The 21,456-nt window shown below is 42.4% G+C and overlaps 1 protein-coding gene across 1 annotated transcript in view; it reads right to left on the bottom strand.

Annotated features, from left to right (window-relative positions):
* Adgrl2 (adhesion G protein-coupled receptor L2) overlaps positions 1 to 21,456 on the bottom strand; it is a 614,876-nt gene that overhangs the window by 486,864 nt on the left and 106,556 nt on the right. Inside the window, exon 2 of the mRNA XM_041651225.1 lies at positions 1,188 to 1,276. The gene's annotated coding sequence lies outside the window, so the exon portion shown is untranslated. The remainder of the gene's footprint in view (positions 1 to 1,187; positions 1,277 to 21,456) is intronic.

Genomic DNA, 21,456 nt, shown 5'->3' with positions numbered 1-21,456 from the left:
TACACTGTGTGCTGGCAGGAACGCACCCCACTTTCAGATCACTTGATACCTCCTGTCACCTTGGGGCTCGCCAGCACGCATTCAGAGGCAATGGAATGCCAATTACTCTCCTTCCTGGCATTCCATGAAAACATGTTGCAACTCCTTTAAGGAGAGAGAGATTTGGGAGTTTGATTTCTTTAATAATTCCCACAGGTTTAGAGAGAGTTTAGCCTGTGGGGGGCACTGGTTACATCCCAGTAATATCACCCACACCACTACTAAAATCTGTTCTATTAATCATGATATCCACAAACATCAATAATAGTAATACTGATAATGATCAAGTTTTCAGCCTATAGGAGTTGAGAGACAAACAGATGATTCAATGAGAGCACTACAGCTAACCAGTAAATTTCATGCTTGCTATGCATCAGCAATAGTTCAAGTGTTCTCAATATACTGGCTTGATTGTGTTCTTCCACAGGCTGCCAGAAAGTCTACTGTTCTTCTCTGAGTTTGTAGACAAGAAACCTGAAGCCCATAGTTATGTAACTAGATAATGGCAGGGCCACCATTTGGTATTAAAATAACACAAATTAAATTCAGGTTGGTGTCAAAGCCTAGACTTTTTAGTTGTTACAGATATAGCCAATCACTGTCTTGGAGAGGGGTCGCTTCTAAGAATTACTCTCACCAGGAAAACAACAGGCAGTGATGAACAGTGAGTTAGATGCATGAAACCTTCTCTTATAAAGGACTTCATTCCACTTTATCAACCAGCATCTTCTATTAAAGCCTTTAGCCCATCCTATTCCATCAACCGGCATCCTTGGGAGAAGCCCAACTGGGGCATTTTATCCCTTTACAAAGGAATGCATTTTCCTGGCTTGCTGCTCCACACAATTCTAATGCATCTCTCCTTAACTGTGACTTGTGATGCCTGCTCACATTCCAAGGCCAGAGTGTCCTACCACCAAAAGAATCATTTTTCACAAAACCCAGATATGTAGGCAGCCAACAGACAGCAACTAACATGAAACCACACATTCAGTGACTCAGGTTTTCATCTCTACCTGGGTCCATAATTTTACCCTGAACTAAAGGCGTGTTGAACGTCATGACTCAGAAAACCACCCACAGGCAAAGCACCACACTTGTACACAATGCTTGAATTCACAGGTAGCGAAAATCATAATGTGACTTACTTTGAAATTCATCGTTTATCACTGGAAACTATGTAGGCTCCATAGTCATCAGAATGAGTTGTGGAGTTTAGAGGAAGTGGCTTGTCAACCTAGAACAAAAACAACACCCAGCAGTTCAAATTCAGCATGAAAAGATCAAGAGAATTGAAAGTTCTCTAGTGTGCACCATAAATGTTAGCTAAATGTCTAGCTTGAGAGTCTAGGAATGAAGATGGCTACTAATACGGAGGAATGCCAGGCAGCAGAACCGCCATGTTTGTATGCCAGGCAGCAGAACCGCCATGTTTGTATGCGATTTTGGAGGAATCAGCTAAAATGAAGAGAGCAAAGGCTACAAATGATTCCTGGAAATGAACAATGTAACTCAACCCAGGAGGGAGGAGCGTGCTGCCACCCACCTGGGGAGACAGGTTAATCAGAAGATCAATTTCACGCTTATCTTAGTCATTAGGTAGCCATTGATACCACCTGCTCACTTGAAACATACAAATCCAAGCCAGCCATCAGCAAGCAGATACCATTCTGCCAAATCCCTCCTTTCTGCAGAGTGACAGGAGGACCAGGGCCCAACTCTGACCCTGAGAATCTGGGCATCTGCTCCTCTGGCACACACAGGTGTGAGGATGAATCAGAAATCCAGCCTCCATGGGCAGGGAGTGGAAGACAGACATGCCGGAAGACAGGAGCTATGTAAAGTGAAAGTCAACCGGAACTTCAGAAATATTTAATGCATTTAGTGACGTTTCTCTCCTCTGAACTAATTCTATCCCTCAGATCCAAAGTGGTGATTCTCTAAAGACATGTAGATAAGATACAGATTTCACTTGTTTACTCATTTTGAGAACCTCTGACTCTTTTAGATGTTGACTACTCTTTCCCAAAGAACTGGGGAAGGCTCACTTGTCTGGGCAAGTTGTCAGCTGCAAATGACCAAGATTCAAATAACTACATGGAATTCCCAAAGGAAAGCCAGGACCTCCTCACCAGTAGAAGAAGAGGTGAGGAGGTACTGGCATATTGGTAGTTGAACTTTTCCTGCAGTGCTACTACGGTTTTTTTTTTTTTTTCCAGCTTTTTCTTAACTCCTAAGGGGAGGTCATCAAAGTGCCTTGCCTACTAAGGGGAGATCATCAAAGTACCTCACCTATGCAGCAAAGAAATACTCATGGCAGGCTCTCCCTTTTTGTATCTTAAGACAAAGTCTCCTTATGTGTCAAGCTGGCCATAAATACTTGATTCTCACTGCCTCTGATGCTAAAATGTTGAGATAAAAGATGTGCACCATCATACCCGACTCACTTTCATCCTCTCCTTCCTTCCTCTTCTTCCTATAAAGGGAATGCATGACATCTTAACGCCATGCACCATTAGGAACTACGGCCAGTTGAGGGGTCATCAGTTAATTGGTCTCAAGGAACGTCTTTCTGTCGGCTTTGCACACTCTTATTCTAGTCTGAATTACCTTGTCAGTGGTAACTTGCTAACTCCGGAAGGAAAAGGCAAAGTAAGTTGTTTACCTTGCTTAAAGCTCTGGGATGGCAGCCGGCTAGTTAATTACGGCTCTCCTGCTCCTTTCTGTCTCTGGGAGCCAAAGTATCATGTGTAGCTTCTGAATACTTAAAATTCATTCCTAATTAAGCAATGTGTAGATGGATGGATTTTCTATCAAGCGAGTCTCAAACCTGTAGCAGAAAATGAAGCAGCATTTCTGGCCCGAGACAGAACTGAGGTTAATCAAGATGCTGCCTGAGAATCTACTTTCTAATAAAAAGACTTCCCTAGCAGTTTTCTAAAGTGCAAGATTCCAAGATGGGCTAACCTTTTGCATATTTTATTTTAATATCTGTGGGGCTGAGGAATTAATCCAGGACCTCACACTTGCTAAGCAGATTTTCTACCAGTCAGTTATAGTTCCATCTCCTCATTTATATAATTTGAAGTTGTTTATTGAATTTAAAGATGATAGTAAACTTATATATCTCTTATTCTTTGTTTCATGTATAATGAATTGAGAAGAAACAAAAAAGTAAAGTTTTTGAGACCAGAATAATTTCAGACGTCAATATACACATGATAAGTCTGACATGAATTGGAAGATATAAATAAGCACATTCTGAGTTCAAACACAAGACAGACAGAGAAAGTGAGGACTGGAGAGAAAAGACTCAGTGGTTAAGAGCACTGACTGTTCTCCCAGAGATCCTGAGTTCAATTCTCAGCAAACACATGGGCGGCTTATAATCCAACTGTAATGAGATCTAGTGTCATTTTCTGGCCTGTAGGGACACATGCAGGCAGAACATAATAAAAAAAAAAAACATCTTTAAAACAAAAATAAAGAAAGGGTAGGTGAATGAGGTTAAAGGGTTTGACCTTCAAATGGTGAGTAAACGGGGGTTGGGGATGTAGGTCAGTTTGTAGAGTGCTTTGAGTAGCATGCACAAGGCAAAGTTTAATCCTTATCTTCTGCTCTGCAGAAACTGAGAACTCAAGAACAATGGCAATGGGTTTCTGATCCTACTGCACGTACTGGCTTTGTGGGAGCCTACGCAGTTTGGATGCTCACCTTACTAGACCTGGATGGAGGTGGGCGGTCCTTGGACTTCCCACAGGTCAGGGAACCCTGATTGCTCTTCGAGCTGATGAGGGAGAGGGACTTGATCGGGGGAGGGAAATGGGAGGCAGTGGCGGGGAGGAAGCAGAAATCCTTAATAAATAAATAAATTTAAAAAAAATTAAAAAAAAGAAAGTGGAGCTTATTGCTGCCTGTCTATAATCTTGACACTTGGAAGGTGGAATCAATTGTATGGCAAGTTCAAGGTCATAAACTGAGTTACAGAGTGAGTTCAATGGTAGCTCCATATAACAATAATTAATAAAATGAAATGAAATGAACTATTTTTAAGAAAATGGTTCTTTAGGATTTTCCCCCAAATTCTTACTTTTTCAATGAAGTTGGCCACAATCTCCCCAATTCAGCAATTGCCCTGCCTCAGCCTCCCAAATAGATAATATTACAGGTACTACTTTCTTCATATTTTGAAATTAGTTCCTCTTAAAAAAATTTCCAAGTTCCAAACAATAGATAACATTTTAATACATTAAGGCTAATGAAGATAACTACTTGATTCATGTAGTGGTAATATTTGTGTTTACCAATACAGAATGAAGACTCTAAAAGCCTAGTAAGAAATAGTGTTCTTTAAACTATAATGTAGGGAGGTTTTCAGGAAGAATGAAGAAACAGTAAGTTCCCAACACTATGAAAGCAACATTTTTCATCTGCCAAATGGAAATGCAAATGAGCAAAATGATGGGTGAACATAGAGAAGAGCACACAAATCATAAAAGATATTCAAGAATTACAGCAGTATCAGTTTAGAAGGGAAAGTCTCTGGTGTTCTTTCTTCTGGAGGAGAGGCACGGGAAAAGATGGTGGGTTTTGTTGTAGTTTTTTGAAACAGGGTTTCTCTGTGTAGCCCCGGCTGTCCTGGAACTCACTATGTAGACCAGGCTGACCTCGAATTCAGGGACCTACCTGCCTCTGTCTTCTGAGCGCTGGGTTTAAAGGTGTGTGCCATGACCACCTGGCAGGAAAAGCTTTTTAACTAAATGGGGAATCCTTTAGGCTGCCTTATTTCCAAATAAAGACATTTTTACCTTCCAAAGTTTTAAGCAAACTCCATTGTCTTAAATGTGCACATCTTATTCTCTTGCTCTCCTGCCTAGACTGTGGTGGTGACATGTCTGGACCTTCCCTTGAGGAGCAGGGCCAAATCCACTCTACCATCTTGCATGACACAGCCTGAGGAGGCTTTTGCTATCACCACTAACGTTGTCATTTCTCCAATTAAAACAGATCTTAGAGTATTCTGAGCTGATTGGTGTATTCAGAGAAGGAAGTTTGCCCTCTTAATTGAGGGCTTGGCTCTAGGATGGGAACATTAACCAGTAGGCAATCAGTTGGGAACAGGGATGACGATGTTTGAGCAGGGAGTGAATGGGCCAGAAATCCAATTTTGGCCCATGAAATGTTTGTAGTTTTAATTAGAGTGAGGATAGAAAATAAATTTAATCAACAATTAATTCAACCAATAATGTCAGCAATACTTAAAATATAATGTTATTCTGAAGAACAGTATGTCATATCAATAGTATACCATAACTATATGATAAAAATGAGGCAATGAATAGTAATTAGACTATTTAGAACAACTATTAATTAGGTATTTAAGATGCAGAAGTTAAGTTTGTGAAGGTCAGTGTTCTCATGGCAAGGAGACAATAGTAACATAAAAAAAAAACAGAGAATGTGCATGAGGAGAGATTCAGTCTGGGGGAACTTTTCCTGGTATTTTTAAACTGTGTCTAAGGTTAGGAAGATTGGCCGTGGGCTACAGTGGTCTGGAGAAGAAGGTGATTAATGAGAACCTACATGAGATAGTAGTAGTGGGAAATAAAAGGACTCAAAATACCCAAGAAGTATTTCGGAGACAGTCAGTAGGAGTTGGCCACTGCTGAGAAGAGCAGTAAAAGGAGAAGGAGTAGACATAGATAAATTAGAAACATGGGCCCTATAGTAGAAGCTGGGGGGCTACCAGCCAAACTGCAGATGTTCGAAGGAAAGAACCAGTGGAGAGAGGTGATAATGAACGTAGGTGTGATCCTTTCTGTTTACTGTGTCAGAAAGTCTCATGGGACAGCAGCAACAGCCACAACCACAAGGTTATAAATTAAGAATTGAAGAAGGATGAAAGATTTCAGCGTCTTTCTAATGGACGAGGTGGTTAAAGTTGAGAAGGTCTAAAACCACCAAAGCTAAAGAAGAGAGTAAGCCTTCACAGAAGTGGGGGTTCTGGGAAAGAAGGCAGCCCGGTTTGAGGTGAGGTGAGCGGGGCTGGTGGCAGACTCTTTTCACTACTGTAAGCCCTTAGCAGGATTTACTTAAATTTAATTAAATTTACTTAATTTTCATGATGGCCCTTAGGAAATCAATTTTGTTGTAAACTCTACTTCATGAATTAGAATCTGGAAGGGCAGAAAGTTTGCAAAGGCCACATCTTATGCCTGGCAGAAGCAAACTTCAAGTTTTATTCTACTTGAGAGTCCCTGTCCTTGACAACTGTGCACATGGAGCAAGCAGGGAACTGGTTGTTGACTTTACAGCTCTGACCATTGAACCCAGGGCCTCAAGCATTCTGAACAAGCACTCTACCACTAAGCTACCCACTCAGCCCAGGACAAGCTAGTTTTCCAAAAAGAATTGCTTATAACAAAACCAAATGTCCTACAGATTATCTGCTCACAGTTCATTAGTGAAATGAGTCCACTCCTGGGGCTACAGTTGACTGGAAGAGGCCTAAGAAGCACAGGTGAAAGTGGAAGTTTTAATAGTATTCAAATAGCAGCATGAAAAAGAAGTGTGCTCCACTTTCAGCAAGTACTCGTGCGTCTATTGCGTTTATTGGAGGGGCCCTGGCCTCTTGTAAGAGGGAAAGGGAGAGGCTATCAGGGAAGACTGCCCTGCCTTGGGAAAGTGATATTCATACAGAGACTATCTTAGTTGGGGTTACTATTGCTGTCATGAAACAAAAAGCAACTTGGGGAAAAAAGGGATTATTTGACTTATGCTTCCATATTCCCATTCATCATCAAAGGAAGTCAACATAGGAACTCAAACAGGACAGGAGCAAGGAGACAGGAGCTGATGCAGACAGCATGGAGGGGTGCTGCTTATTGGCTTGATTTTCATGACCTGTGTATCCTGCTTCTTATAGAACCCAGGACCACCAGCCCAGGAACAGCACCATCTACAGTGGACTGGGCCCTCCTCCACCAATCACCAATTAAGTAAATGTCTTACAGGCTTGCTTGCCTACAGCCTGATTTATGAGGCATTTTCTGAGGTTCCAGTCTCTCAGATGACTTTAGCTCACATCAAGTTGAAGTAAAATCATCTTCACAGAGTTTCAAAACCTTTTTCCACTTGTGCTCTTGTTTCACTGGAAAAAATCATATACCATCCTGGGTGTGTATGTATATAAAACAGAAACACAAACCAGAAATATGGCTCAACAGTAGAGAGCTTGCCTAGCATGTGCTAGACCCCGAGTTCAATCTCCAGTTTGTTAACAATAAAAAATAGAGTTAAAACATGTATCATAAACAAATTGAGTACTTACTGATAATAGATTCCAAAAATGTTATAAAACAATGCTTTCATATACAGATAATTACAGCATTTAGTAAAGACCAAAGGAAGCTTGGATACTAACGAGATGGGTGAGCTCATTTGTATTTGCGTGCAAACCAAGCCATGGCTGGCTATCTGGCACTGTAGGGCTCACAGCAGCTTCGGTGTTTCCCAGGGCTGATTAGTGTTGTAGTTTTATACAATGCTAGGACCAAGTCTTCAGATAAACACATATCATAAAGAAGAAGCAATATATTTAGGACTGTTTCAGAAACTACAGGAAGTCTAATCCCAATCCCAGACCAAAACATATGTGATGATTTGTGTTTTTTTAACTCACATCAGCAAGCCAAACAGTAATTTTAAAAATCAAACAGTGTGACACAATCCCTTCAGATAAACTAAGCCTTAGGTGGTAAGGAATAGCCGTAGAAAAACATGAAAAACTTTGGTTTTTCATTGTTAAACTAGTATGCTTCTACAGGAGCAGAAAACTTTGCATGACCCAGACAAACACTGAAATGCGTAGCATCCTGTTGTCTCCTAAGGACTCTCCTTGTCAGGGCTACTATTGCTGTCATGAAGCATCATGATCAAAAGCAAGCTTGGGAGAGATGAATGCTATTCTTGGTTGTCAACTTGATGACATCTGGTATTAACTAAAACCCAAATGACTGGGCACACCTGTAAGGGATTGTTTTCTTACTTAAAACAGTAGAAGTGGAAAGATCCACTTCTGATCTGGATCAGGTGGGAGGATAAAACTTTAATCCAGATTTTTTTTTTTGAGGTGGAAAACTCCAACTTTAATCTGGACCACCCCTTCTGCTGGCAGCCTATATAAAGAGAGTGAGAAGAATGCCCACTCTCTGCCTGCTTGCTTTTGCATGTTAGCAAGCCCATTCCTTCACTGGCATCACAGTTCATTTCATCAGGATTCTGGCATATACTGACGGCCAGTTGAGACATTCAGCCTCAAGGACTGATTCTTGGATTACTGGATTCTTGGCCCTCCTGTTCATAAGTAGCCCTTGTTGGATTAATTGGACCATAGCCTGTAAGCCCTTCTAATAAATTTCCTTTCTACATAGAGAAATTAATTCTTTAAGTTCTGTTCCTCTAGAGAACCCTGACTATTCCAGTAAGGAAAAGGTTTATTTGGCTTATACTTGCACATTGTAAGAGTCCTTCATTGAAGGAATTCAGGGCAGGAACTCAGACAGGGCAAGAGCTGATGCAGAGGCCATGGAAGGGTACTGCTTACATGCTTGCTTCTTGTAGCTTGCTCAGCTTGCTTCCTGACAGAATGCAGGACCATCAGCTCAGGGGTGGCTCCATCCACTGGGCCTTCCCCCATCAATCTCTTATTAAGAAAATTCCCTACAGGCTTGCTACAGCTAGATTTACAGAGGCATTTTCTCAACAGAAGACTATAGCTTGTGTTAAACTGGTGTAAAACAAGCCAGCACAGGAGTGGAAGAGCTTCAGGCAGCTTTGCTATTAGTGTGTGTGTGTGTGTGTGTGTGTGTGTGTGTGTGTGTGTGTGTGTGTAAAACCCTGCATAGTGCAGTGTATGCTGTGCTCAGGACCAAGGCTGTCATGAAGCCTCATGATGCAGCATGGGCCAGCACTGCCAGATACACCTTGTCCTCATAGTCTGTTTGATTCTGAATTGATTTTTGTCCGTTGTGTATTCAGTAACCTTCAGTTGCACAATTTCATACACATGACTCAGAGTTTGAGATGCCATGAAGACATGTGTAGTGAGCAGGAATGAGCAGGCGATAGAGTCAAATGTCACCCATTTGAGAGCCTTTAAGCAGAAATACTTAGGGATCCAGTTTAAAGAAACTAGGACAAATATATGGGATAAAGGACCCTAAGGATTTTGTGCTCTCTTCTCAACAGGAAGAAACTGAAGGGGTAATAATTATACGTCAGAGGGTAAAAGATAACCACTTAAATTCCATAGCTGCTAATGGAGCCAAAAGTGAGCTCAGGTTACATCTATGCCCATCTCACCAAAAATTCTGAATGAATGAAAAGCTTCCTACTACAAACTCACATCTTGATCCACAAGCATGAGGCAGAGAGAACTAACTGAAAATGACATTGGATTTTGACACCTCAGACCCTGACCCCAGTGACCCAACTTCTCCAACAAGGCTGTACCTACTAATTTCTCCCAAACAGTTCCACCAACTGGAGAACAAACATGAAAATGTATAAGCTTATGGGGGGCATGCTCATTGAATTTTCCACATCACATTAGTAATTATCTATGAATATTTACCATGTTAGCTACAAATATGGTATCACAGTAGATGTGGAAAGACATGATGTATATCAGTCTCAATGCCATTCATAACTCAGAGACAACAACACTTTAAGAAAGCTCAAGTATGAGTTCCATCCTGGTCTCAAAAACAATCACACCAATAGATAATAAAATTGTACCACAACAATTAGAAATGACTAGTTCTGCATTTTGTTTGTTTCTAGTGTAAACCTCTGTTATAAATTTGTGCAATTTAGTTTTTAATAATGGATCTCTAGAAAACAAAGCACTTTCCAATATCCTGAAATCAAGTGATTTTGACTGGTGCCAAGGTTCCTCTATCAAGTCATTCTTGGGCATACATTTTAGTACCCTTGTTTTTTCGTAGGGGGAAGAAAGTTCCTGAAATTTTAGATCAAACATTTCTCATGTCTGTCCACACATCTCACCATGTTTATCAAGGTTTATATTGAATAAGTAGAATGCCAGGATATTTTCCCCCCAAACAGGCCAAGCGTAGAAGCTGGTGAGGGAGGAGGGCTATGAAATACCTTCCATGTGGGTACGAGTGCCTTACAGAAAACATGTCTCACTCCTCCCTTTTCTTGTGTTCCATCAAGAGAGCAGGATTCTCATATCAAATACAAGCTTATAGCTTGGATCACAGCTAAGTTTATAGCCTCTGTTCCCATTATCATTCAGCTCTATTATTGTCATGTAGCCTCCTCTTTAGGAAAAACCAGTGGACCCTAAAATAAAATGATCACAAGCATGCAAATGAAGGTAGCTGAATTCTCAGGCTTTGGCAGTGTTGCTTAAGTTTGAGATGGCCTCAGAAGGGACAATCATAATATTTTTCTGGCTGTCTTATCTTGATTTATAATTTGAATCTCCATAAATGATAATAGAGAGGGCAATTATCAAAGAAATGGAAAGGGCAATTATCATTAAATTGAAAACACATCACACATCCAACACGATGAATGTCGGAGCTAAAAACAGATTTTGTGGATCTTGCAACTGTTCCAGAAGAACTTAATGGAGGCAACTTTGTCTCCCACCTCCTCTAATTAGCCAGATGACTTTGGATATATCCCCCCCTTTCCTTTCCCTTGGATGAAAACACAAGAGCTGTTCATCTAATCTGCCTAAATAGGCACACTACTGAGGATACATGAATAGAAGAGACTAAAGCAATTGTCTACTGAGTGTAAAATATTTTTCCTGATCTCTCTCTCTCTCTCTCTCTCTCTGTGTGTGTGTGTGTGTATGTGTGTGACCTCAGTGTGAGAAGGCTATAGTATGGGTGCAGAGGTCAGATAGTAACTTCAAGTGTCAGCCTTGGCCATCTACCTTGTTTTAAACAAGGTCTCTTCTTTTGACCCTTCGTGAGACAAGCTGTCTGGCCAGAGAGCTGCTGGGGATTCTTCTGTCTTAGCTGCCAGACTCATGGCAGGAGCCCTGGGATTGCAGACACGAGGTGTGTGGCTTTTACATGGTGTCTGGGAATTTGAATTCAAGTCTTCATGCCCGTGGGACAAGTGCTTTACCAGCTCAACAATTTCCCCAGGAGTGAGCGGAGTTTCCCCTCTGAAGAGGGGTAAAAGCAGCCGACTCCTCTTGTGGATACTGATGTGACTCCAGGGGACACCCTTCTCTCTCTACCCAATCTTGCAATGAATGAGCTTCAGTGAGGCATCCATGTTTTGTTCATGAGGATAAATAACAGACTGGGGGCTGGAGAGATGGCTCAGTGCTTAAGAGCAATGGTTGTTCTTCCAGAGGACCTGGGTTCAGTTTTCAGCATGCACATGGCAACTCCCAACTGTCAGTAGTTAGAGTTCCAGAGGATCTGACACCCTCACACAGACAGACACGCAGGCAAAACACCAATGTATATGAAATAAAAATAATAAATCATTTTTAGTAAAGATAATAATTAAATAAATAACCATACTGGACATCAGCATTACCGTGAAAGGCCTTTGTCTGAAATAAGTCAAATGAGTTATAATCTGAGTTCCAGGCATCAGTTCTCATGAGGAGGAGACTGAAAAGAACAGGCAAGTGTTTATGGACTCTGCTCTTAGGTGATCTAAGAAAATGACGCTGGGGGCTGGGGATCAAAACACTGAAAACTACTTTCATTAGCTCTTCGGTACGGGAAGAGTAGTTATTTCATGGATTCCAGTGTCAGCTACAGAGGCTCTTTCTCACATAATTTGATTCAATCCAGTTCAAGCAGTGAGTAACTAGAATTCCCCTTCTTTTCAAAAGTAGTGTTCACTAAGTAGCCTAGGCTCTGGCCTATTGATGTTTTTAATGTATGGGTGATTGAGTAATGGTCTGGGCATGGGGAAATGCCAGTGAATTTCAGTCATTTTATCGGGGTCTCTGCTCTTTAAATTTGTGTTTACAAATAAACCCAGCAGGTGTTTCTGGACAGTGCTTGACTAGATGGGACTGGTTTACTTGAGGGCAAAGGACCAGGGGTGAAGTCGGCAGGTGTGGCTGTACTAAGTTACAGATCTGGACATTATGGTAATGGACCAAAAGTGAAATGAAATTGTTCAAAAGTAAAAAGGAAAGAAAACTCAATTGCCCTTTATCTGTCAGTTACATTAAATATCTGCAATTTCAGTGTTCTATCTTCTCATGTCAAATTGTCTCTGGGCCTGTCTTTGTAAGTCACCCCCCAAAACAGATCAATACAATTTTACTATGCTCAGCATGACTACTGAAGTTACATTCTCCTTCAGATCGGAGGCCTGAGCTGTGCCTGCTGGTTTGCTTATTGGAGTATTGAGTGCATGTTGTACAATCCACCAGCCGGTGAGATGTGACATCCATACTGGATCGTCTTCTGTGAATAGTTCTCCAGTGAATCATCCTGTTTTTTTCCCCTCACTTTCATCCTCCCCAGATTCCATTGCTAGCTAAGAAATACTTCATTTTCAGTTTTTGGAGGTTCTGAGTATTGGACTAAGCCAGTACTAGTACCCCCACTGAGTTGTAATGCAGAAAAGAAAGTGCCCACCATGAATTTATAGAAACACATTCTTGTATATCTGTCATTCACCTTGAATTAAGTATCTATTTCCTTATTATTTTGAGGGACTGATTCTTTTGGCCAATAACCATATTTTAAAATATCAAGAACTCAAACAAAAACAACAAAAAGCAGTGTATTTTCTTTACAATTTCCCCACTGAGAATCTGGGAATGCAACTCAGTAATAGAACACTTACCAAGAATTTCTGTAGCCCTGGGTTCAAGGTCCAGGACTGAAAAAAAAATTCCCCCAAATTTCTGAGTGTTTTGAATTTCCTGAAGTCTTGCATGGCAGCTGTTGCTAAGTGATTTTTGTTATGTGTACCCTCCCCAAGGCTAAGGAATTTCCCTTGAATTACAGGAAGTCTCTCTCTCAATATGACATTTACTTCCCTTGATGTCACAATTTCTCTTGATAAGTATAAACATTTATTTTTAACATGGTTTTAGATCTTATTTAGTATTTTCTTTCAATCCCTGTGTCAAGGACAGATGGAGAAGAAAGGTCAGCTTGTGGGTCAATGCACTCACACACTGAAAGTGGAGTTAGTAAATGTGAACAATACTGTTTTCGTATTTTGTAATGTCTTGAAATGTCAGAGGAGTTTATGAAAAACAGAATAGGAGAGAAGAGAGAGAGAGAGAGAGAGAGAGAGAGAGAGAGGGAGAGAGAGATCTTACCAGAAGTATAAGGGAAATACAATTCATGTAAAAATATTTCATGAGTAATATTTTGGAAGATTGATGCATTTTAAACAAGTTCTGTTTATCATCCCATCCCTCAGATTTTACAGCAATGTAAAAAATACTTTATTTTCATTTTTTCGTGGTTCTGAGTATTAGACTAAGCTATTATTCCCCCACTGACTTCAACCAATAAAAGCAACACATATACAGAAGGACTTCCCACATGAGTTCACAGTCTTTGTCTTGGAGTCTTCGCATCTTTGGGGAGTGGAGAAATACTTTTTCTCTGCATAGGAAGGAAGAAATACTTTTTTTCTGCATGGGAAGGTTTTCTCTGAGTAGGAAAACTAACAAACATGTACATATGGACACAGACACAGTACACACACACACACACACACACACACACACACAGAGAGAGAGAGAGAGAGAGAGAGAGAGAGAGAGAGAGAGAGAGAATATAGTTTGGGCAAGATAGAAACTCATTGTAGGATAAAGTTCTAGAAGATACTAGCTGATTTCTATTGAGTACATGTTATATGTGTGACACACTATTCTGATTCATTGTAACAGTGGATTTGTTTAGTTCCACCCCTCTCTCTGTAGTTGGTGCTACATTTATAGTAGGTAACTGCAGTGAACTACAAACCAGATATTGATCAGGTTGATGGGTAGAGTGGGGCTGAGGCAGTTGGGCATCTAGTTCTCTTTACATTGTCTGACTCCTTTTACCTGGTATTGAAGTCCTAAGTGCTTGGTCAGACGTCAGAACCCCATGCTGTGAGAACATTCCAGTCACAGTTGGTACAAAGCACAGCTCTCACTGCAAAAGGGGTAAGACTTTTCTCTCGAGATGACATGACTTGGAAACATGGATTTGGGTTGCAGTGAATAACATCTCAACATGGAAACAGTTTTATGAAGCTTTGTAGCTAAAAAACAAAGGGAAGTCCTAAAGCCGGGTGGTGGTGCATGCCTTCACCATCCAGAGGCAGATGGATCACAATGAGTTAGAGGTCAGACTGCTGTACAAAGTGAGTCCCAGGACAGTCGGAGCTAACAGAGAAACCCTGTCTCAAACACCATCCAAAATTCAAAAACCCCAAACCAGAAGTCATAAGTCAAGCCATTTTGCAAATGCTTTGACAGGAACGTTAGCTTCGGTGAGTGACAGCAAAGCAGGAAACAGTGTTCTACAGATTTCAGGTGTTGTCTGATGGTATTCTTAGTTTCTGAATTGGTGGAAACTGGTAGTTTGTTAAGTCAATGCGTGCAACAGATTTCATGTGACAGTCTCAGGAGCGTGAGGCCAGACACAGAGGTAGATGGTGACTGAGCCTTAAGTGATATTCTCACTCTGGGTGTGCAGCATGGCAGCGTGGCAGCGTAGTTTTAATCAGTTAGCCCTGTAGACTCCGTAATGTGGATGTGGTTTCTTCCTGGAAACTTCAGTTCATGCAATACACAAAGACCAGGTTTAAACTGAGCCCTGACTAAGTCAGGCCTGGGAAGGAAGGATCAGTACTGCAGCTATGCCCCAGTGTGATCTGTGCAGCAGAGCTCAGCCCATACTTAGCAAACTGAGAGGTGGGAGGAGTTGAGTTCTCTAACCCACTGTGCTTCCCGGCACTTGAACTGTGCAGTGGCCAGCTGGAACAAGTGGCGCATTCTCTTCATAGATGGGCAAAGCCAAGGGAAGGGAGGGTGAACAGATAAATGAGCCACATGGCAGAGTCTGGTTTCACACCTTGCCAATGACCCTAGGCATCCTTGAATGTACCACGAAGGTGCTGGCTAGTTCACGGCCCATTTTCTGTATGGACTCACAATGGTTAAAAGTGACCCACCAGTGTCCTGCCAGGGTGCGTTTCCACCACGGGACCTTGTGCTGTCCTTGTCCCAAAGGTATTATGCTGTCTATGGCTTTCCTGTGGATTGGAATCTTAGTGAAATAAGGAGACCACAAAGGAGATTGACCCGCACTAATCTATAATCCTTTCATTGTGTCGTAAAATTATGAGAATTATTCAAGTGAAATAGGAAATTGACTGCCATTTGATTAAATAAAAGGGAAGGAGTACAAAGTAATTTTCTTAAATTGAGGGCAAATAACTGTCACAAAAATCAAATTTCTTGGCATACAAATAGGTCACATCCTTTGTCTAACAGGCGTATTTGGGTGGGAAAAGAATGAGTGGATGCATGGCCCTGAATACCCTCACCCAGCACATCATCAGCCAGTCGGGCCCCCTTAGCGAGGAAGGAGATCAAGCTGCCTCCTGCAAGCTCAGCAGGCAGAGGTCCAAGGGATATTTACCATTTAGTTTAGCATTTCCATCCTGAAGACCTTTTGTGCACAGCAGCAGGACAGCTCTCAGCACAGAGGAAAGGCAGCGGTGGATGAGGTGTGCCCCCCTCCCCGGGAAACTCCCGATGGTCTTGAAACTTTCCTGTCAGACTATTATACAATCCAGGGCCTTTTCCAAGCAGGAAGTATGATATTCCAAAGACAACTTGACCTCCTGATTGAAAATAGGCCTGGGTGAGTAGGTGGGTGGAGGTGGGGGTGATGAGAAGGGGAATTGTAATCAGGCCTGTGTTAAGTCAATCAAATTCACAGATACAAGTGAGTTAATTTTGATAGGAACACAGTTTAATGTTTCTCTTAAGACAAAAATCCCAATTATTTATTCTCCTTGGGGTATGTCTCAGCCGCCCGCAAGATTCTAAATGTTCAAGAGTTTCAAAAAAAAAAAAAAAGTCAGCGTAATTACAGAAAACAGTCTTTAAACAGTGGTATCCTGTTTTGTTTCCTGCATACGCATTGGGGTGCTCCTCAGAATGCTTGACAGCATCCACCTCCAGAAGCAAGCCTCAAGATTGTCTCAAGATTGTTTGCTGGGAGCTTTTACACACAGCTCCTCAGCTTCAGGCCCGTTGATCCTCTGGACCTGGAAGCCCACAATCGCCCTATTGTTTACTTTGCAGTCAGAAAAGCAATGGTCCCCATAATCCTACCAGCCATGTTCCCCCAGCAGCAGGTCCCCACCTCTGGTTCCCAGAGGGGTTTCAAACACAGGCGATAGATTAGCATCTCCATGGCTTGATGCGATCTATGGCAAACCCATCAGCAATAGCCCTTTGAAAAGTGTGGTCAAGGCTAAATGATTTGCTGTGAGACAATTTTGTTCTTGAGGTAGAGAGAAATTAGGGATAACTCCTGAGAACTGAATGCCCCAGCGGAGGGGTAATCCAATGCCTCAGACCTCTTGCCCTCTCTCAGCACTTTGTTCTGTTGTGAGGAATGAGGGAGGGGAAAGCCCAATTGTGTGTTGATGATCAGAACATTCCCTCCATGAGAGTGTAAGAAAGACACACGCCACTACCAATTAACCATCAGCAGGGCAAGGTATTTATTCATTCTGTCCGATTCTGTGGGAAGTGTGCCTTATTAGTATTGAAGCCCAAAGACGTAATACAGCAGACCACACTCACTTACCCTATGAGGAAAAGCAGAGTGGGCACACCGGGTTTAGAAAAGCAAGTAAGTAAACAAATAATAAATCAGCCATGTTGCTCTTCCTGGTCTTTGCTTCAGTCCTAAAACACAAAGTCACCAAATGAAATCTTATTTCCTCCCTGCTTCTCTCTGTGTTTTGACAATAGAATGGGGGCTTGCATTTTAAATTAGTACCATCACAATCATGAGAGTGATCAGGGGCTGCTAATTCCCTCCATAACCGTCCCCCCAGCCCCTCCCCCTCCATTACACTTTGAGTCAGAGTGGCTGGCCTGGGACTGAGAGATTCTCTAGGGCCCATGCTTGTGGCCCCATCAGAAGAAAGTTTCCCCTGGCTTTCAGCTGGTTCCTGGCATGTATCCGGGGGATCTGTGGTGAGTGGCAACTCGGGACTCACTTTTCATCCCATCAGGCTGTGGTTAGGCTTAGTAGCATTTCTTTCTTATCCCAGCCACTAGGAGTCAATCCCCCTGAAAATATATGGTTTTCTTTCTTTCTTTTTATTTTTTTCTTTCCCCTGAAAGGCATGGAATCAACTCCAGTATCCCTCTTTACCCTTAAGACACAAACACAAAATAATGGCGGGCGTTCTTTAGGTAAGTTGGGGAAAGACAGCAGAGGGCTGGCTGAGGTTCTCTGCTTCCCAGTTTAATTCATTTGCTTTTCTACTAAGGATCTTAGAAGAGGCTGATGTCCTGTAACTAAACTGCTGGCATACTATTTCATTAAAGAATCAGGGATAAATAATACTGCTGCCTTTTCATGTTGAAAAAAAAAAACCCAAGCCAAACTTAAAATGGGAGGATTTAGAGTGTAATGTTATCAGTTCGAGAATGAACAGGGAAATATTAAATAGCAAAATTGTTAAGATAAAGCAAACAGGAACCTATGCAGATGTATGCGAAGGGCCACTTGGTACATGTCTTAAGTCAGCACATAACAGAGGTTAGCATTTCTTGGATCACTTTGGGAAACGAAAGAGAACAATAGAAGGTTGCGAACATTTTATACTGCCCAGTCAGGCTATTTTAAAGACAACAAGAACTGCAGCCCACGAGCAAGACAGAAGGAAATTTTCAGTCATTTCAGAAAGTGAGGACATGTGCACCCTGGAGCGGGTGGGGGCGGGTGGCGGAAAGCCAACATCTCAGAATGCAAGAGAGCTTTGTCGGGAAGGAGGAGCTGTGACTCCCGCGCCACGGTCCTCCGGGGGTCTTCTGCCGCAGTGGCTTCCTGAAACTCACCAAGCCCCTTCCCACCTTAAAGCATTCGCACCCCAGCCTCTGACTGGAAATGTGTGTCCTGGGACCCTGATGGAGCTCTCTCCTCTACTGCACTCTAACCGCGGTGCTCAGACCCCTCCTTGTGCTCCCCCTCCCTCCCCAGTTCGGCTTCTCTCCCCCTCTCCCATTCATTTCTTCCTCTTTCTTTTGTTCCTCCTTTTTTTCTTCTCTCCCTCTTTTTCTCCCTTCCTTTTGCTCCGGGCTGACTGGGTAGCCTGGCTCTCTATTGGAGAAAGACTTTGAACTTCTAATCCTCCTGTCTTTATATCGCAAGTACTATAATTACAAGTGTACACTTTCCACACCCAGCACTAGGGAATGAACCCAGGACTTCAAACATGCTAAACAAGCACTTGTCCAAACTAAGACACCTCCCCAGCCTCTTGCCTTAGTTTTCTTCAAGGACATGTTACTGCCTAGAGGTATATGGTCATTCATTGACCTGTCTCTGCGTTTCAGCCTTGTGTTTTTGTCTTTTCACCTTCTTCCTTTCCTTCTGCTACATTTATACATGTGTATAATTGCATAATCCTTTTTCATTTCATTTTATTGTTGCCAAGTAAATGTTTCTGCAGAGCCTGCATTATTTGGCATATAAAAGTCATTATTCATTTTCTCCTAAACTGATTTAATTTATGTGAATGGGTACTCAGTCAGAATATGTGTCTGAGTATCACATGTGGGCCCAACACCTGTGGAGTACAGAATAGAGCATCTAGTTCCTTGGAACTGAAGTTATAGATGGTTGCAAGCCTCCATCCCTGTGCTGGGAACTGAATCCAGGCTTTCTGCGGAGCAGCCAGTGCTTGTGTGACTGCTGAGCAATCTTTCCATTCCTGGACATCACTGTTTCCTTTTGGTTGTTGCTGTTGTTGTTGTATGTATTTTGAATTATTAAACCACAATTTCTGAAGAACAGCCTTAGAGGACCTCAGTAGCTCAGCTCAGGGTACCGCAAAGGGGAATGGACACTTGACTTTCCTCACTATGATGTTTTTCAAGCAGCAGGAGAGTCATGGTTCTTACAGCTTGCAACCAACTGACAGTGCTCAGAATCATGGGCTGACTAATGGTTTAGGGAGCAGACCAAGGACATGACTCTTTCCTTCCTCCCAATGCCAGAGTACATAGACCATGGCAGGTGGTTCTACAGGGAGGCTCACAGATCACCTTCCTGTGACAGAAGTTACAATGACCAGAGAAAAAAACATAGATTCCACACACAAGACTTGAAGATCCAGGGGAACCTCTTCCTACACTCAGCTTTGCTGAGGACTGTCAGAAGGGAAGTGGTGTGTTATCCTTCTGAGGAGTAGGGACAGCTGCTACCAAAACTGTACACAAGTCCACAGGAACCAGCAGTGCATAAAGAAGTGAGAACAGACAAAGGGAAATGATCAGAGGCTTGGGCAGAGAAGGGGAAATCCAGCAAGCTTGGTCTCTTCAGACTTTTCTTCATCTCTCTGTGACACATTCCTTCCTCCCAGGTATGGGGCAGAACCTCCCTGTACAATCAGAGAAGGGGGTCACGGAGTTTCTCTTTGGCCGCACATAGGAAGGCAGGGGAAGGTCAGAGGAGAGCATGTTTCTAGTGTTCTGACCTGCCTGCAGGGGAAGAGGCATTCTGATTTCTCTGAATTGCTTGGGGGAAGGAGAGCAGAATGGTGGTCCTCAGATAGAAGGGCAGAGAAGGGCCATGGAGGAACTCGAAGGTCCTTTGAACATCTTTCTCTTTAAAGTTCTCAGTGTGTAAAAAGTCTGTCTGCCTGGACAGCCTCTTCCAAGCCCCAATACCATAATATCCTAACCTTGTGGTTTATTGACACCTCCGAAATTCTCTTTGCAGTTTATCGTAAGACAGAAAATGTTTACTGACACACAGAGCACAAGTTTGTCCTTGATAGAAAAGGTGACAGCAGATGCCAGAAGAAGCACAGTGACCCACTGTTTCTCATGATGATTCACTGAGAAGTGACACCACACAAAAGACAAGCTTATTGTCCAGACTGTCTGCCAACAGGAATGGGTCACCATGGCAAAAGCCGCTTTGGGTAGGCATTGTGGACAATTCACAAACAGGTACTTTGAAAGTGTTTTTAATTTTGGAGTTCTATGGGATGATGCAGATTCATTTTTTTTTCTTTTAAAAATTTTTGCTTGGAAAAACTTTTACTTTTCTACTCTCCCTCCCTCCTCTCCCCTCTCTCTCTCTCTCTCTCTCTCTCTCTCTCTCTCTCTCTCTCTCTCTGTGTCTGTGTGCGTGGGGGGTATGTGTACCTTTGCTAGGCATGTATTGCTGTATGCATGTGGAAGCCCAAGAGTAACTTGTGGGGACCAGTTCTCTCTTTCTACCTTGTGGTATCTAGGGATTGAACTCAAGTCCTCAGATGTGGCAGAAATGCTTTTACTGGCAAAACCATTTCTCTTGCCACCCCCCCACCCCACACACACACTTTTGGCTCTTTTGAGATAGAATCTCATACCTGGAATATGCTATGCACCCAATAATTACTTTGGATTCTTAATCTTCCTGTCTCTGCCTCCTGAGTGCTGGGATCATATGTGTGCACCAGGAGCCCATTTATGAGATCTCAGAACTCTAATCCAGGACTTCCCGCTTGGAAGGAAAGCAGCGCATGAGCTGACCTGCAAACCCAAGCCCTTAGTAAGAAACTTGAAAGTGTGTATTTTTCATTTGTGGGGCATATGGACTGACTTATAAATATTTTTGGAAGTGTAGGACTTCTAGGTATCAGGGTTCAGGAGCTAGTATTCCCATATCTAGGATGTCGACCTGCCAGTGTGCCCTGCATATTGGATAATCCCTCTGCCAGTGAGCCCCACCCACTGTTGCCACACTAGTTACTGTAAGCTCAAGAAAACAGAGAGCTCCGGAGAAGTGAAATGTTCTCTCATGTTTCTCCCCTGAAACATGGTCCTATAGAAATTCTCTGACCTATCTCCCCTAAATGAAATTTCAAAGACCCCCTTGTCTCAAGTATTCTGCCTTGTACCTGCAGGGCAATAGAAATCTGAGTGTACTGGCTTTGCTTGCTAAGCTCGCCTAGCCGGTGGTGACTCTGTTTCTGTAATCCTATTTCCACATGCTGCTCTACTCTTTTGGAACACTGTTCATAAAAACACGACTGTTCTTTTGCTTTTCAGATTTCATTTTTGAAGGATCCATGCCACAGAGAGTGTTGGAAAAATAACATTGTCATGCTTTTCTCTTGTTTATCTTTGACTAAAGGGTGGTC

This window comes from Microtus oregoni, unplaced genomic scaffold (assembly GCF_018167655.1).
Source record: "Microtus oregoni isolate MIOR12 unplaced genomic scaffold, Mior012 000000F_ref0000247, whole genome shotgun sequence".
Taxonomy (NCBI): Eukaryota; Metazoa; Chordata; class Mammalia; order Rodentia; family Cricetidae; genus Microtus; species Microtus oregoni.
This window is presented reverse-complemented; position numbering and strand designations above follow the sequence as displayed.